At 39.0% G+C, this 18,140-nt stretch overlaps 1 protein-coding gene across 2 annotated transcripts in view; it reads left to right on the top strand.

Annotated features, from left to right (window-relative positions):
• Positions 1-18,140, top strand: part of PKIB (cAMP-dependent protein kinase inhibitor beta) — a 101,861-nt gene that overhangs the window by 21,805 nt on the left and 61,916 nt on the right. Inside the window, exon 2 of one of the 2 annotated variants that reach the window (XM_060114994.1) lies at positions 2,614-2,709. The exons of the other annotated variant lie outside the window; for it this stretch is intronic. The gene's annotated coding sequence lies outside the window, so the exon portion shown is untranslated. The remainder of the gene's footprint in view (positions 1-2,613; positions 2,710-18,140) is intronic. 2 annotated transcript variants of the gene reach the window in all.

Here is an 18,140-nt window from a genome sequence, read left to right as displayed (position 1 = left end):
CCAGCACATTTTATCACATCTTGTACAAAGTCTAATCAGTACGTATTGTTTTTTGAATATCTGGATGAATGAATGAACAAACTTACCTTCTTAATATGGGACAATAATTTCAAATAAAAAATTCATACTTCAGTGAGGGTTGTGTTTCTTTACTTGATTATACCTATGCAGTTCAAAGGAAAATTTAAACTTTGTGAACTTTGATTAACATTCCTCTCACCGGATTTTAAGAAAACACAGCTGTGGACTTTATTCCTACCATTCTCTGCTTCCCCTTCTGCACTTAATTTCTACACTTTCATTGGTCTGTTTAGATGCATGAGTTCAAATATATGCCTTTGGTGTTTTTTTTAGTCTAAAATAAAACCTACTTAAACGAAGGCTACAGTCCTGCTTATATGTGAAGTGATATTCAGGTTGATATTTTTTATTTCCTCTTCAGAAGCAAAATGAACTCATCCTATTGTACACATTATACATTCTCCGATTAAAAACCTACAATACAGTGATAGGGAATGGGCATGTATTTCCTATTGCAAAGTGTCCAGTGATATCTGGAGGATTCAGCTGGGTTTTAAAGAGATTGTATTAACATTTGTGCCATAAGTGACAGTTGAGTTATTTTAATTAAATGGCAGTTTCAGCCAATTAAGATTTGTCATTGTTTTGAGTCCCTTTTGTTTTCTTCCTCTTTTCGATTTCAATATGTCTTGGGAATTCAAATATGTTAGAGTATGATTCCTTTGGTATTTTATTTTTCCTTTGGAAGCCAAAACAAAACTCATTAGACCACACAATCCCAAAAGGAAGCTGTAAGTCTTGGGAGTGTGATCACAGCTACCTTTCTAGGACCCCCAAACTGAATCTAGTGTTAAACACAAGAAACAGATTTTTTGCTTTTGTAGTACTTCAGGAAGAGTAATAAAATAACATTGCATATGTGTATTTTATTGTATGTGATCTTTCTTGATTCCCAAAACAACGTGGAGACATAGGCAGGGTAAATATTTCCATCCCATTTGATAAGCAAGGCTCTGTCATTTACCCACAAAAAAGATGATTCCTCAAAGTCAACAGCTGATACAGGGATGAGCTGGAATTAGAATTGAGTTCAGTGCTTCTCCCTATGTGTTACAAGCCCTGAGGACTTTCTTTTACTGGCTTACTTGTAAGCTATAAGAAAATGTGGGGAGCAGAGGAAAGAAGAGTAATGAAATTATTTACAGATGAACTTGAAAGATGGCTAACAGGATGCTGTTGGCATTTGGAGAAAAAGACTTTTTGAGAATCATGGTGAAATACTTCTACCACGTATAATTCCTGGGTTTTATACCAATCACAAGTTCAGTTATTATCCCAACGTGAGTGGTGGGCTGTGGAATATGCACTGGAAGGGGCGTTTCTCAAACCAGGGAGACTAGTGAGAGATGTCATAATCTCTGTAAGAATTGATGGGATGGAGGCAGGTGTGGATGAGGAGGGTGGAATTAGATGGTGCCTGTGGGAATGGAATTGGAAGGAAGAGTGAGTTCAAGGACAATTTGGAGCCTGGAATAGACAGTTTGGTGGTTTATTAGAAAGGAGAGAAGAAAACAGCAAACAGCACTAGACTCTCTCCTGCTCTGAATAACCCTAGTAAAGTTAGCATATACAAGCATAGGAATATTGACATTCCTGGCTTCACGCTTTATAGAAAAAGGAACAGATGATTTCCATAACAGGGAAGAAACATGGCTCTCTCATCTAGGACAACTAAGCATTTGTTATGTGTCTGCTCAAATATGTAGACTGCCTGAGTTAAAGGGAGCCTGGTTTACCCAGCGATCGGTTGTAGCCACCTCTTCAGGAGTATATATGGGAATGAAAATGACTCAGTTGGTTTCTGTGTTATTAGTTTTAAAATGGGGGCTTTTGATATAGAAATATCTAAAAGAATAGGAACAGGAAAACTATGCAAGTGCATCAGATGCCTATTCATAGCAAAATTTCAAGTTACCTTTTGATGCTGAGGCATTATGTGTGGACCAGGTTTTATTGGGTGGATTTTCTCTTCCAGAGTTCCAATCTCCATATTATATAATTGAGGAAAACAATGTCCTTGCTCCTTGGCATTGAAATTCAAAAGCAGGGGTTTATGGCTTTTAAAGTCACACATCTGAGAAAGGCTGTCACTCAGCTAGTGAAACTATTTTCAATGGAAAGTTGAAAAGCTGAAGAAAAATATTTTGCTATACTATTGATTTTACTATTTAGTAGGTATGTCTCTGACTGCCTATGTTACACAGTCTTGGGGGCAAAACACAAGAAAGATTGATCAGAATACAATTGGTGGGTTTGAAAAGGGAACAAAATAATAAGAAACACACTCATTTATGAGACTGCTGAGCTGCTTACTCAAGGAAATTTATCGTGCTCCTGTTATAAATCAGAGACGTATGAAAGAAATCAGGATGAGGAATGAAAAAATAACAATGAACGTTGTTTTAAAATTGTGTGTCATTTTGTCACTAAATTGGATGTTGCTGCTCAAGGAACCATTTGTTCTTTCCCGAAAGAGACAAGGAATGAGGATGTTTATCTTAATACATCTTTTTTTCCCTTTGTTTCCTTCAGGGGTCATGGTATACTGAAAAAGCACTCAAGAGAAATCTGGGGGGAGCTGGAAACTATCAAGTTATTGAGGCCACACAGGGGGCAGAAAAGATAGAGGTGGGTACACTTTTGATCCATCAGTCCTGCTATTGAGGATGTCCCTGAAAATATCTTTGTTGTTATAAAGCCAGAGGACAGCAAGGAAAAGGTATAACGTGGGAGATCTTTATTTTAGAAAACAGATCAATATGGTTAAATGGAAGCTTGATAGAGTCTATTGTTAATGTCAAATTAATAGCATGCATGCCGAGAACTTGAGCTACACACTTCCATTCTGTATCTGCCAGGGGCCAGTGATTAGTACAGAGACTGAGCTTGGTTTGATATTTACATTCTTAGCTGAGCTTATTTAAATTGTTCTCAACAGAGGCAGCTAGCCCACCAAAATAAGGTTTTAAATTTATATCCTTTAAAACAGAAGAAAAGCTTATAGTATTACCGATCAGATCCTATAAACTTACTACTCTCCTAATACTGATCTCCTTAGAGACCATAGTGACAGCTTTATTATCAATACATACAAGTAAATAGTCTTGATGACACTGACTGGTGGACATAAATCTCCAATGCTTTTTTGAGAAGCAGTTTTCTGTGTGCTGCTGATGTATTTGAGGCCCCTCCAATCCCTCAGGGCTGTGTTTTCCCACTCAGAGTGAGAGATTTGCTCCCCTGTTGCAGTGAAGATGGCAGGTCAGAGACCGTGGAGTAAACCTCAGCCTGCGGGAAGCTTCCTCCCACTCTTGAATTCCCATGAGAACAAAGCTCCAAGGGAACAGGAAAGAGTGGAAGACTGTTACATTTGGTTTAGGCTCATTGCCTGGTTTTCTGAAAACCAGTACAGTTTTACTATTAACCCATTGCGATTTCATTTAGACAGTGGCAGTGGGTTCATTTTCTTGTGTTATCTGAGCATTTTACTACTTTCTTGTCAACTTTTTAAGTTTGTGTCAGTGGAGAATAACATGTTTTAATTGAAATCTACCTTTTATTATGAACTAATGTCATGAAAAAATTGTATCAAAAAGCATTTATATTTCTATATAAACAATTGAAATCTCCATACTAAGAAAAAACAGCAAGTACATTTGTAAACATTAATTTTGTATTTAAAGAAAATTAAGACTAACATAAAATAGAGCCTTTATTGTGAGTGGGGTGGATAGTGCAATCTCATGTAATCCTCACGATAACTGTGTGGGAAAACTAAGCAAGGCATAGTTAGTCCCTGTGACAAAAGTGTACCTTGCCAAGTGCACACATTTAGCTAGTGGGTGGTGAAATTAGGATTTGAGCCAGATTTTGTCTGATGCTTAAGCCTATGTCCTTGACCAGCTTGGATAGGGAGATTGGGCAGGAGCTAAAATACTCTGTTTAGATGAGCAAAGTATCTTGTTTGCATCAGGTATTTATAATCGATGGTTGAAAATACACATTTTTGAGGAACATATTATCCCATACTCTGTGAACTTTACAAAAGAGGTGAAACGTTTTTCTGATTCATTTAATGAAAAACACTTAACTAAAAAAACAGTTAACTAAACAAAAAAATTAAAAACACTAAAAAAGTAGCACAAAAAAGAAAACCACAAAAATTCACTGAAATACTAAATACAGGAATGTAGAAATCAACAAAATAGAATAATACAAGAAAATCGTGTTTATTCTAGGAATGTACACGTAGTTCAATATTGAGAAATTTATTATAATTTCATAGTCAATAGACTAAAGGATAAAACTGCTATTTTTACCTCCTAATAGATTTCAAATGACATTTGATAAAATGTAACTATATTTCTTTTAAGAACATGTATATATACAACATAGTAATTTAGGTATAGAGAGAGATTTTTAAATTGTGAAAAAGCAGAAAAAACAGAAAAACCGTAGACACTTAGTACATGCCCTATTTCATAACTTATAGTTAACATCATTCTATAAATTCTAGCCAATGCAATAAAATTTTTTAAATGACTAACATTTTAAAAGTTCTTAATATATATACTAGAAACTGTTCTAAATACTTTACAAATATTAATTCATTTAATCTTCATAACAATCCTAGGGAATATTGACTACTATAATTCTCATTTTACAAATAAGGAAGTTGAGGCCCAGAGAAGCTAAGTAACTTGGCCAAGGTCACACAGCTAATAAGTGGTAGAGATGAATAAGCACTCAAGTGGCTTAACTCATGAATCTTTAATTTTAAATCCTATCATATGCTGTCTCTCAAAGTTTACAATTATTAGAAAAGAGATGACATCTTTTTTCCTTAAAAAAGTATATATATATATATATATATATACACACACACATATATGTGTGTGTGTGTGTGTGTATATGAATTTACTACAAATCTCAAGAAAATCAACTGGAGAACTATTAGAATAAGGGACTTCAGTTAAGTGGTCATACAAAAGATAAATGTGTATAAATCAATCGACTTTTCTATAAGAGCTACAAATAGAAAACATGATGAAAAAAATCCCATTTATAATAATGAAATATCATATATCTATGAGTAAGCTATAATAGAAATGTACAAGACTTAAATGAAGAAAATAACATTTTGTTTAGAAACACAAAATAAGATTAGCAGTAATGGAGATTGATACTGTATTCCTGGATGAGAATAATAAATATTGTAATGATGTTAGCTTCCCCAAATTAATTTATAAAGTTAATGCATTTTCATATAGAACCACAAAGAGATTTTTAGGGAGAGATTCGCAAAATGATTATTAAAATTCATCTGGAGGAATGAACAGACTGGGAAAGGCAAATTTTTGAAAAAGAAGAATAATGAAGAAAGAACTTCTAATTCCAACTATTAAAACATATTATAAAATTACTATTACTAAGGCAGTATGTTACTTTTTACTAAAATAGAGACTTAGGAGAGGCTAAATCATCTTGAAAATTCCCCAAATAGACTTAAGCATATAAGGGTAACATAATAAACACAGAATTTCATGTTGGTGGAGAAGGTATTGATTATTACAAGAACACAATTCAAATAATTAGTTATTGTTAGGAAAAATTATAAAGTTGAATCTTTTATTTATACAAAATACAGATAAATATCAGATTAATTGAAGAAGAATAATGAGATATAACTGAAAATAGGTGAATAATTTATAATCTTGTCTAATATGACATCAAAGGCAAAAACCATAATTAAAGATTGATAGACTTGACTATGAGACATATTAAAACCTTTTTACATACAAATAGAAAGGAGACTCAAGCAGCATGCCTAGCACTGTGTTTGAAAATGCTTTTCTTGATTTTTTGGGGGTTAGAATTAATAAATCAGCAAGTTCTGACTAATATTCCAAATACACTACTGTTTGAAGGCTTAAAAAAGGGAAGCCCATTCTGGGATATTGTGCTATAGACACAGAGCAAATTTCAAAGATGGAATTCTAGAGAAGACCAAATAATGACATGAAAGTCAGGATTGTTCCATCTAAAAAGGTCGGCTGAATTTGAATTATAGCATCCAAGAGAGTAAAGGATTTCAACTAGATAGTTTTATAATTCATACAAGTATATATAAAGAAATATAAACATATATATAAAGAAAGGAGGTGGTCATTGACAGTTTAGCACTAATTGTTAGTGATCGAAATAGCTGCCATTTAATGTTCATAGTGTTTGCAAAACTCATTTTCTCATTCCTTCATTCAGTATTTATTGAGCACTTGCCCCATTTACTCTGTGCCAGTTGTGAGCACTGAGGATGCAGAGCTGAGGATACTTTGCGATTCCCCGGGGTTGGTAAACTGCAGGATCTAGAGATACAGAGAAAAATTGACTACAGGACCATGAGGAGACCCAGAGAGGGTCACATCAAGAGTGGCTGACGTTTAATGCTTTGGGAAGGTCCTCAGGGATGACATGCTAACTTTCTTCAATTATATGAGGAATATCATCTGTATGATTGAAAAGGCAAAACTAGATTGAGTGGATGGGAATCAGAGAAAGACATATTTTTATTTAATTAAAGGAACGGCTGTCTGAAATTATAACAGGCTACCTCTGGTACCTGAGATGGTTCCAGAAGCTTGGTACCACTAGGAAGGAAAGTAGCACAAGGAATTCATACATGAAATGGTGAGGGGCTGCGGATGGAGAGTTGGTGATTAACTCATCTCTGAAGATAAAATGTTCTTGGATCTGTTATTGAGATCGTCGATGTGGGAAGGGCTCCCTTGAAGACAATACAATGAGGGGCTCTAGGGAGTCAGGCCCACCAGCTTTACACTTAACTCTTAGACTCAAAGTTTTAGTAATCCATGTTCTATGTTTTATTAGTATAATTTATATATTGAGGCATTTAAACAATGCTAAGAAGAACAAAGAATAAAATCAACTCCCACCTCTCAGAATTAACACATTTCATTTTATAATATTTGCTTAGTCTTCTGTTTTAAAGAAATAAAATGGCACAATGAGTTAAGTCTCCTTTCAGAAGCATCTGTGAATTAATGTGTATTGTTCCCGTCCATTTTATGCTTTTACCCACGTATTTAGGCAACCATTCCAATATTTAGTCCTGGTTTGTGTTTTTAAAATTTACAAAAATAATATCACTGCTTTTCACAACACTGTGTTTTTGAGATCTATATAGTTATATATATATAGTTCTAGCTCTGTTCTCCTAGGTGAAATTTGTGGGGTTTTTGTTTTTTTGGTTTTTTTGCAGTACGCGGGCCTCTCACTGTTGTGGCCTCTCCCGTTGCGGAGCACAGGCTCCGGATGCGCAGGCTCAGTGGCCATGGCTCACGGGCCTAGCCGCTCCGCGGCATGTGGGATCTTCCCGGACCGGGGCACAAACCCGTGTCCCCTGCATCGGCAGGCGGACTCTCAATCACTGCGCCACCAGGGAAGCCCTGTGGGGTTTTTTTGATAAGACATTTACTATTCACGTTTAGTGGCCTTCCTTACTCCGAAATTTGGCCTGTGGATGACAGGATGTTATTGCTGGAAGATTTAGGAGAAAACGTTATTTTCATTTATGTCTTTATATATTGTCAACACCGAGACTTTTTGAAAATGACAAAAGCTAAGCCAGAGGGGAAGTCAGGACAATGTAAATAAACTAGGCAAACCAGAATGGAGGATTAGCCTGCATATGAAGAAAACAAGGCTGCAGGAGGAGAAATGACTTTCTGGGCTACACAGCTTGTTAGTGACAGTCCTCTAAATACCAGCCCAAATCACAGAATCAAGCAGTTGCATGGGATAAGATATATGTAGAATGCTTTCCAGTTCATTGTTCTTTTCATCATGGCGTTTCTTATGTTTAATAAAGATGTAGAGAAGTAAGATAATAGATTCCTAGGGCCAAATTGCCTGATATCCTGCCTTCAGAATGGCTGGTTATAGTCTAGATTTAATCCATCAAATTTTTTTCTTATGATTGCTCTCTCCTTGCCCAGGTAAATATAATTATCACCTCTTTCCACTGGATAAAGTATCCTGTCCCATTTGTCCCACTAAGTAGCAGAATGTGGCCAGGTAAATCAGTTTTCACTGGTGATTAGAAGTCAGCCCTTCCATTTGCTTGTCAGCTAACCTTTGCCCTATACTTGTCCTGTTAACAGCTGGCTAGTTAGTGAATGTGACATGGCTGTTTCTGCAAGGTTTGGACGTGCCAAGATTGTACAGAAGACAGAGAACTGACTCACTAATTAAGCAGGGGTTTTTAGTGCCAGCTTAGGTCTGCAATTTCCTTAACCAGACCCAGTCTCAGGTGTTCTTCATAGTGAGGTGGTCTTGAAATTATATCATTTATACTACATGCAGTTAGGACAAATAATTCATCATTTCATTATTTACTTTAAACTTTTAAACCAATACAACTCCTAGGATTGAAAGGCTTGCAAATACTTTTAAAGTTTTACTCATATTAAATTTGTTTTTGTGTTTCCAATATATTTTTTGTTTGTTTGTTTTTGTCTTTTGTCGTTTTTTTGTTTTTTGTTTTTTTTTGCGGTACGCGGGCCTCTCACTGTTGTGGCCTCTCCCGTTGCGGAGCACAGGCTCCGGATGCGCAGGCTCAGCGGCCATGGCTCACAGGCCCAGCCGCTCCGCGGCATGTGGGATCCTCCCGGACTGGGGCACGAACCTGTGTCCCCTGCATCGGCAGGCGGACTCTCAACCACTGTGCCACCAGGGAAGCCCTTTCCAATATATTTTATACATTTATAAGGTACATAAAACCAGTCTTCTTGACTATCTGCTGGCAATAATATTTGATTGCTAAAGTAGTCTATAGAAGTTAAGTGATATAGGGTTGGCCAAAAAGTTCATTCGTGTTTTTTCCATAATATCTTACAGGAAAACCCAAACTTTTTGGCCAACCCAATACATTGAAAGTGAAGATTTATCATGTGAAAAGTATCAAGTTTCATCTGATTATGTTCTTAAAAAATTATGGTAATTTGATCATCTTACAAATAAGTTCAGTCTGTAAAATCCTAATTTACAAATGCTTGAGAAAACAAAATACTTTTGATTAATTTAATGTCAACCTATTATCCTACCATGTAAATATCGTAGACATTGTAACTATAGTCACAAAAAATAAGAATCCATTGGAAAGGAAGTGTAGTGCTTTTGGCTGTTTCTAAACACAGCCGTAAAAGGTCAAGGATATCATTACTGAGAAAATGAACTCATTGTCCAAAAGTTGCACATGAGCTGATTTTTGTTACTTGTCTCAAGTGGTGTATCTTCAGATTGCTGGAAGACATCATGAATATTTTAGCTGCAATTATTATTAAAGTGTTCAGTGTGTAACGGTTCCATGTGTGGGTATGGTTGCTGCAAGGTGGCTAAAAGGACAATGTCCCTCAAGGTCATATCCACATTGCCTATCTGTGATGGCTCCTCTTTGGTTTAGTTTGGTTGGTGGTTTTATGCTATTTTTATGGCATGTGGAACATGGCTCAACTTTGTGAGCTGACTGCTAGGGGGCCACTTAATCCACTTTTCTTAAAATTATGCCATATGTTAGTCTCTAAAGTTTGCTTTTAGTATTTAAATGCATATCATAGCTTAATCACATCACATCAAGTTGTAATTTCAACAGTACTTTATAATTTTTCTTTGGCTGTTTTGCTTGTGGCTATTTATTAGTCCATCGCATGACGTTTCATAGTTTTTCTGACACTAGCTGAATATTTAAAGGACATGGAAGAATTGGTGGAAAGAGCACTGAATGTTGGAAGTCACATCTCTATTCTGGACCTCATTTTGCCCCCATCCAGCTGCATGAGTCTTAGCAAGTCATTCTGAGATATGGCACAGTGCAGTGGATCAAATCATTGACTACCAAATTTGAGTCCAACTTGTGCCATTTATTAGTTGGTAAATTTCTTAACCTCTCTGTGTCAACTTTAGGTTCTCATCTGTAAAATGGAACTGACAATAGTTCCTGTCTTATAAAATTATTAAGAAGATTACATCAATGGATATTTATAAAGCACTTAGAATAGTGCCTATATGACTGATTGTTTAATAAAACTTTACTGTGATTGGACTTCATTGGGTTTGATTTCTATATGAGTATTTCCAGTTTGAAGATTACATTAAGTGTCTGTTTCTTGCCTTTGTTTTCAATGTACCTTTAACTTACTAAGCTGATGCTGGTGAAAATATTGTTTCTATGCAAAGTATTAGTGGCTATATGGACTAACAGCAATGATTTGTTGTTGTTGTTTGTTTTAAATTAAGGCACATGTGCAAAACTAAAGAATTTTTAAAAATATAGCCCAAATAGCTATATACCTCATAGTTGTATTGACTGAGACAGTCTCTATAACTGGGCTTGGAACTTGTGTTTGTATTGTGTAGACATTTTGTTTACCTTCTGAAGGGTTAATTTATTTCATTTTTCAATTTCTGTCTTTATACATGTGCTATTGGATGAAAGGCTATTTGGAAAACTGAATTTGATTATTACTTTTCACCTCTGTAGTGTCACTGAAAAAATTCCACTGTTTATCAGGTTTCCTTGGTACAGGCTGGTACATGACTTCTATCTTTTTAAGCTTATCACACACCCATAACTATGAGCTTGAAGCTTGTTAAAATTGAAATATTTTGTAGTGCATAGAGCAGTCTAATGTCAAAATAAGAGCTTGGTGGTAGAAAGACAGATTAGTTCGTTTCTTAAAAACAGGACATACCCAGCGGGGTGAAAGAGGCCACTGAAATTGGAACTCGTTTTAGCCCATGGGAGAAAGTCCAGCTAAGCTAGTGGCCTTATCATCTAGAGAGAATGATGACAGCAAAAGGAGGCTGTTCTGATAGGCAGGGGGTCGGAGTCCGAGTTGACCAGCAAGGTGCAGCAGATGGTGTCCCAGCAGGTGGGTGGGCGATGGTGACGCAGTCTGGGAATGGGTGATATCCAGGCAGATAAACAGGGAGGTCTGTTCACAGATAGTATGGCCCCAGGGTTGGGGCTGGGGTTTCGGAATGAAATTCAGGCCCTGGGAAAACTGGATAGACTAGTGCAGAGGCCTGTTTTGGAGGGACTAGGGTACTATCAAGGGCATTGGAGCACAGAGTTTGTTACGTGGGACCACAGGTTAAAGGGGACTTGCGGCACCCTCATTTTGGGGGGTTGTGTGGCCTGGAAGGATGCTGGAGTAGGGAATCAGGCCAGTCTTTTTTTTTTTTTTTTTTTTTTTTTTGCAGTACGCGGGCCTCTCACTGTTGTGGCCTCTCCCGTTGCGGAGCACAGGCTCCGGACGCGCAGGCTCAGCGGCCATGGCTCACGGGCCCAGCTGCTCCGTGGCATGTGGGATACTTCTGGACCGGGGCACCAACCCGTGTCCCTTGCATCGGCAGGCGGACTCTCGACCACTGCACCACCAGGGAAGCCCCAGGCCAGTCTTTACAGATGCTGACTTTGATAGTCCTTGGTATAGATTCATGTGTCTGTCTTTTGAAAATTGAAACACTGAGATGTGTTGATTACTCAACTGTGCTTGACTTTATTGCTAACAAATTAGATTAGAAGGCAACTCTGAGGTAATCAGGCTTGCCTCTTTTTTCTTTCTTTCTTTCTTTTATAAAGCTTGCCGTACCTTTCAGATCAGAATGAATTCCATGCAGTTGAAACTGCTCACATGGGGCTTAGGTTAAGTGAAGCATATAATATGGAGGTGGTGTTATTTCCTACTCTTCTTGGATTTATCCTGAGGAAGAAGTCATGTATCAGAGAAGAGAGTATAAAATGAGAGGATTAGCAAGTAAGTGGTTGTTTCTGGCTGCGCTTTGCTTGAAATGGAGGAGAAAATGGCATGGAAGTTGCTAAAATTAATTTCCTTATAATGACATGGAGTGTTAAATGGCCCTTTCCCTAGAAGTCGTTTCAGGCTTAGTTATGTTACTTGGGAGTGCTCTTTCTCAAATCAGGACCTCCACCTCCAAGGAATAAGAGAGAAAATTGAATTTTGACTCTTTTGCTCGTGTCTTAGCTTTTAACAGCTTTCTGCTTTTGATCTAGATTTTATGCCTACTGCCATCTTTGTGATTAAAGGAAAAAACCCTCAAATAAAATAAAATCGAAGCATTCCTGTTCCTTATATTTTGAAATAAATCTTAGGCTGATGTCCCCTGTAAAAAAATTTTTACTTGGTTATTATGAAATTCCAAAGCTTCATCACTGTTTCTCCAAATACTATTTTCAACAGAAGAAAATCCATGGTTCTTTCTAATAGACTTTCTTTATAATGGTGAATATTGTGTAGAGAAACTAAGCATTCATTTATCAAATGAAAGTTCATTTATGTAACTAAGGTCAAGATAAACTCGGCTGTCATGAAATCTAGCTTAAAATTCTGACTTTCTGTGTGACTTTGGGGCAAGTTATTTACTCTACTGGATTTTAGTTTCATATCTCAGTTTCTACCATGTTCATAGAAACGCTTTATTTCTGGTACACCCTTGGGAATCACAATGGATAACAAAGTTTTCCTTTTTTTTAATGGAATTTTTTTTTTGGTGAAAATCATTTTAATATGCCCTCATCATTTGAACATAATTATATTAGAGTTCCACCAGATAAACAGAACCAGCAGGAAAACTATATCAAAAGGCTTACTGAAAGGGATTGGCTTACGTATTTGTGGAGGCTGCCTAGCAGAGTCTGAAATCTTCAGGCAGGAAGTGCAGACTGGAAACTCTGGGGCAGGAGCTGATGCCACAGGTGGTATTTCCTCTTCCTCAAGGAAACCAGTTCTGCTCTTAAGACCTTTCAAATGATGGGACCAGGCCCACCCAGATCATTGAGAATACTCTCCTTTACTTCAATCAGTTTATTGTAGACGCTAACCACATCTACACAATTCCTTCACAGCAATACCTAATTCACTGTTTGATTGAATAACTGGGGATCACAGCTTAAGCTGACCCTCACAGTCCACTCCTTGTCAACTTGGCATCCATACACATTTCCTTAAATCATACCTAATCTCAAAATAATGACAACAATAAAATCATACTTCCACCTGACATGATTAAAGCTATCCTGTATGTAACTGAAATCATGCTAACCCTTTCCCCAGAAGAGGTGCAGGGTCATTGGGGGTTTACTCTTCTGATATCCCATAACTTAAAATACCGTGATATAAAGTTCACTATTATTAATATATCTTATGTTAGAAGACAGGCACTTGAGAGGGAAGAAAGAGACACATATTTGAGACACACACACAAACATTTATAACAGAAAAAGGAAGGGTACGAATAACTTAATAGTCCTCATTTCTGGAACTGGTCACATGGTCATAGCTGGTATTTATAACTTCTTTCTTCTACTACCCAAGCCATACATTCCATATTCCCTTTGCTCTCAAGCAGGTACCTCAGCTTATTATGGTTCTTTGCCTGGCAGGGTGACCCAAACCTTCCTTCCTAAAGGGTCTGGGCCATTAGCTGTTGTTTTATGGTTTTCACTGACTTGTGAATTGAATTGTGGTTTTCATTGATCTTAGTCACAGAACCTGGTAGTAACAAGAGATGCCCTAGGGATCTCCTGTATTACAGACATACTCTTCCTTACTCCATTGTGTAGTACAGCCCAGTTGTCCCTTGATAATCTGGATCAATCACCCCAGCCAATATAGAAACTCCTTTTTATTTTTTATTTTTTGTGGTACGCAGGCCTCTCACTGTTGTGGCCTCTCCCGTTGCGGAACACAGGCTCCGGACTCGCAGGCTCAGTGGCCATGGCTCACGGGCCCAGCCGCTCCGCGGCATGTGGGATCTTCCCGGACCAGGGCACGAACCCATGTCCTCTGCATCGACAGGCGGACTCTCAACCACTGCGCCACCAGGGAAGCCCTAGAAACTCCATTTTTGCCTATTTATTCAGAGGCCTGAGAAGCCCACAGTGACTGGTGGCAGTCTTTACTCTCAGTTCAATGGAATTGTTGTTGTGTCTCCTGGTAGAAGCATTCTTTTCTTTGAAACTAAGACCTCTCAACCAGCAAAACAAAAGATCACAGGGACGGGAAGCAAAATTTTACTAGCAGATTGCTAGGGATAATACTGAGTGGTGTCACTCCCATTTCCACCCCTTGATTCCTGGACCCATGAATCCTGGCTATGGGAGACAGAGTATCACATATTGGATGCTGATTTATAGTATTTATAGCCTCTTTCCAGAGCCGGGGCACATACTGCCACCTCGCTAGCACTGTAACTGAGTCTTCAAAGGCCATTCCACTCTTCTATCATGCTTTCTGCTTCAGGATGATGGAGAAAATTGTAATACCAGTGAATGAGCATTGTCGGACTTCATTTGCTGTGAAGTGAACTCCTTGATCAGAAACAATGCTGTGTGGAATACCATGACGGTGGATGAGGCATTCTGTAAATCCACGGATGGTAGTTTTGGCAGAAATACTGCTTGCAGGGAAAGCAGCTCTATATCCAGGGTGTCTGTTATATTAGGAACAAAGCACCACCCTATCCATGATGGAAGCAGTCCAGTAAAATAAACCTGCCACCAGATAGCTGGCTGATCATCCCATGGAATCATGCCATATTGGGAAGTCAGTGTTGTATTTGCTACTGAAAGGTTGGGCACTTAGCAGTGGCTGTAGCCAGGCTAGCCTTGGTGAGTGCAATTCCATGTTGCTGAGTCCGTGTATAATTTTTACCTCTGCCATAAAGGTCACTGTTCATGAGCCCATTGGGCAATGACAGTAGTGGCTGGGAAAAGAGGCACATCCACAAAATAGGTCATCCTGTCCATTTGATTATTAAAATCCTCATCTGCTGAGGTCACCCTTTGGTGGACATTCATATGGGACATAAATATCTTCAGATTATTTGCCCATTCAGAGGGCATATACTTCTTCCCCAAATTTCTTTGTATCAATTTTCTGATCATTTTCTTTCCAAATTGCTGACCATCCAGTCAAACCATTGGCCACAGCCTATGAGTTAGTACAGCTTTATACCTCTGGCCATTTCTCCTTCCAAGCAATAGGAACATCTAGCAGTTCTGTTCCCTGGGAGGATTTCCCTTCACCATCGTCCTTCAGAGATGTATTAGAAAGGGGCTGTCGTGTAATAGCTGTTCACTTTCTGTTGGTGCCCGCATATCATACACACCATTTGTAAACCAGGCCCACATTTTCTATTCCTCAGTGAACAGGTTTTAGGGAACTCCCCATGAGGCAAAAGTATGGATTGGTAGAGGATAGGTAATGTAGCAGGAGTAGGGCCCATGGGCATTTGGACAACTTCCTCATGTGATTTACTTATGCCTTCAGGGCCTGCTTGAGCTCAATCTCATATGTACCTCTTCCAGTTGATATTGGCGTGCTGCTGTGCACTCCCAGCTTTATAGCTTGGTGGATCAGACAGCAGCCAGTTCATGATGGGCAGCTCAGGTGTCATGGTAATTTGGTGGCCCATGATTAGACATTCATTTTCTACTCAGGCCCAGGAGCAAGCCAAAATCTCAGAAAGAGAGTAGATACCTGCGGAGGAAGATAGGGCTTTGTTACAAAAGCCTCGGAGTTTGCATTTTGATTCACCAATAGGGGCCTGCCAGATCTCCAAACAGCATCTCTAGCTCCCACTGGCGCTCATAGGGAAAAGGCTAGGAGAAAGATCAACAATATGATTGTTTGGCAGTACGGCAGGTTCTCAAGGGCAGTTAGCCTCCCCTTCATTCAAGGGGTTCTTGGTCTGTAAACCAGGTCAAGACTAGGAATTGATGGAGACGTTTCCACTGTTTTTTGTTTGTTTGTTTGTTTGCTTTTTTTTTCGGTACGCGGGCCTCTCACCGTTGTGACCTCTCCCCTTGCGGAGCACAGGCTCCGGACGCGCAGGCTCAGCGGCCATGGCTCACGGGCCCAGCCGCTCCGCGGCATGTGGGATCTTTCCCGGACCGGGGCACGAACCTGCGTCCCCTGCATCGGCAGGCGGACTCCCAACCACTGCGCCACCAGGGAAGCCCCGTTTCCACTGTTTTGATGATTCAAGATAGACCTCTGTTCGGTAGTCCTAGAAATCTTATGCTTATACAGATCAAGTAGCATTGATTAGCTTGCCCATCTATTTATTTTGTAGGGACACCGTGATCAAACCATAGGTCTCTCTCTGCAAGACAGACTGTTCTGGTTACTGCTTTGGCTCTGCTGTCCATTATAGTAACCACATCTGTCTTTGGTGATTAAGTGCTGCCACTTGACCCTGCCACCCTGGCACCCAACTTTCCCCACTGTATTTAGGGATCCCAGTTCAGTGGCAGCGATTCCCACTATAATTTCTGACCTATAGAAAAGAGTGACCCCAGAGTTTTTCAGGGATGCTGGGGCTCTTCTCACAAATGTATTTCTTACAGTCATAGTTAAAAGTGTGTCCTTTGGACCCTCCTGGGGTAGGTAAGCAGGTTTTACATGATAAAGCTGTTTTAACATTCTACAGTATACCAAGGCAGTCAGTTCTGGCATTTTGATTTCATTTAATGTTGGCCCATGTCTCAACCAACCAAACAAAATGCTAGACCCCTTTCTAGCCCCTTGAGCTAAAACATTGAATCCAGAATCTGTTTAGTGAGCCCATATCAATAAATTCATTCTGATTTAACTTTATGTTCCTTCCACAATTATCCAACACACTTCATATCCATTCATTCATGCACATATTCCCCAGATTTCTATCTGGGGAGTAAATTGGAAAAATCATGCATTTCTTTTGGTGCGTAGCACACTTCCACATGGGTTACACGTGTAACTCACCCTTTGAAGCCTGCTGGAACATGAGTCTACTTATAAATCTAGAAGCAAAGAGGGGTGGCAGGGATAAATCCTGAGGAGAATCAGTGGTGTCTTGCAAGGCAGATGCCTCAGGAGAGACTATTACAGGTTCATCAGACAAAGCAGGGGTTAACTGCTTCACGCAGAGGTGGAGGGTGGCTTTTGTTGGCAAATGACTCAGAAGAATTTAGGGATTTGAAATCCTCAGTTTCCCTGGATTTCCCAGATGTATCTATTTCAATTTTCAGGATTCTATTCCTTCTCAGTCAGTGCCCTCACTTTAATAATGATGTTCTGCAAGGTTGGGAATTCAATTTATATTGTAATTCAGCAATTTACAGCTTGAAATTCTGGGTTTGAAATCTCAACCCTACAGCTACAGGAGATAAGGGTTTTTCCTTCTGGGCAGACATAGATACTTTCGGGTCCTTTATACAGAGCTTGAACTAGGAATTTCAAGGCTTGAGTGTGTCCTTTTCTTTCCCTTTTCTACAGCACGGTTTGGAGCAACCAACCAAGAAAGAGATTATATGATTATGGTTTATGTGATTATGGAGGCTGGTTAGGCAAGTCCAAAAGTCAGGTTGGCAGGCTGGGAACTCTCTGGCAGGAACTGAAGCCGTAACCTACAGGTAGAATTTCTTCTTCCTCGGAAAAACCTCTGTTTTGGCCTTTCCATTGATTGGATCAGGCCCAACCAGATTAACTGAGGATCATCTCCTTAATTTATCTTATTTATTTATTTATTTTTTTTGTGGTACACGGGCCTCTCCCATTGCAGAGCACAGGCTGCGGAAGCACAGGCTCAGCGGCCATGGCTCACGGTCCCAGCCGCTCCGCCGTATGTGGGATCTTCCCGGACCGGGGCACGAACCCGTGCCCCCTGCATCAGCAGGTGGACTCTTAGCCACCAGGGAAGCCCATCCTTAATTTAAATCAGTTGATTATAGATGTTTCTCCTAGATTAGTGTTTGCTTGAATAACTGGGGACTATAGCCAAGTTGGCCCATAAAATTGACCGTTCCAGTAGTCCAATTTTATTCTTGATGACTCATAGTCATCACACGTATAGGCAGATGTAAAGGATGTATACGCAAAGATTATGGCTAATTACCCAAGCTCTAAAACTTGGTTTCTTGAAAAACTTCTAGATAATAGTTTGTTCTTTAGTCATTTATTTTTCCTTAAAAATAG

The sequence above is a fragment of the Mesoplodon densirostris genome, chromosome 12 (assembly GCF_025265405.1).
Source record: "Mesoplodon densirostris isolate mMesDen1 chromosome 12, mMesDen1 primary haplotype, whole genome shotgun sequence".
In the NCBI taxonomy this organism is placed as follows: Eukaryota; Metazoa; Chordata; class Mammalia; order Artiodactyla; family Ziphiidae; genus Mesoplodon; species Mesoplodon densirostris.
This window is presented reverse-complemented; position numbering and strand designations above follow the sequence as displayed.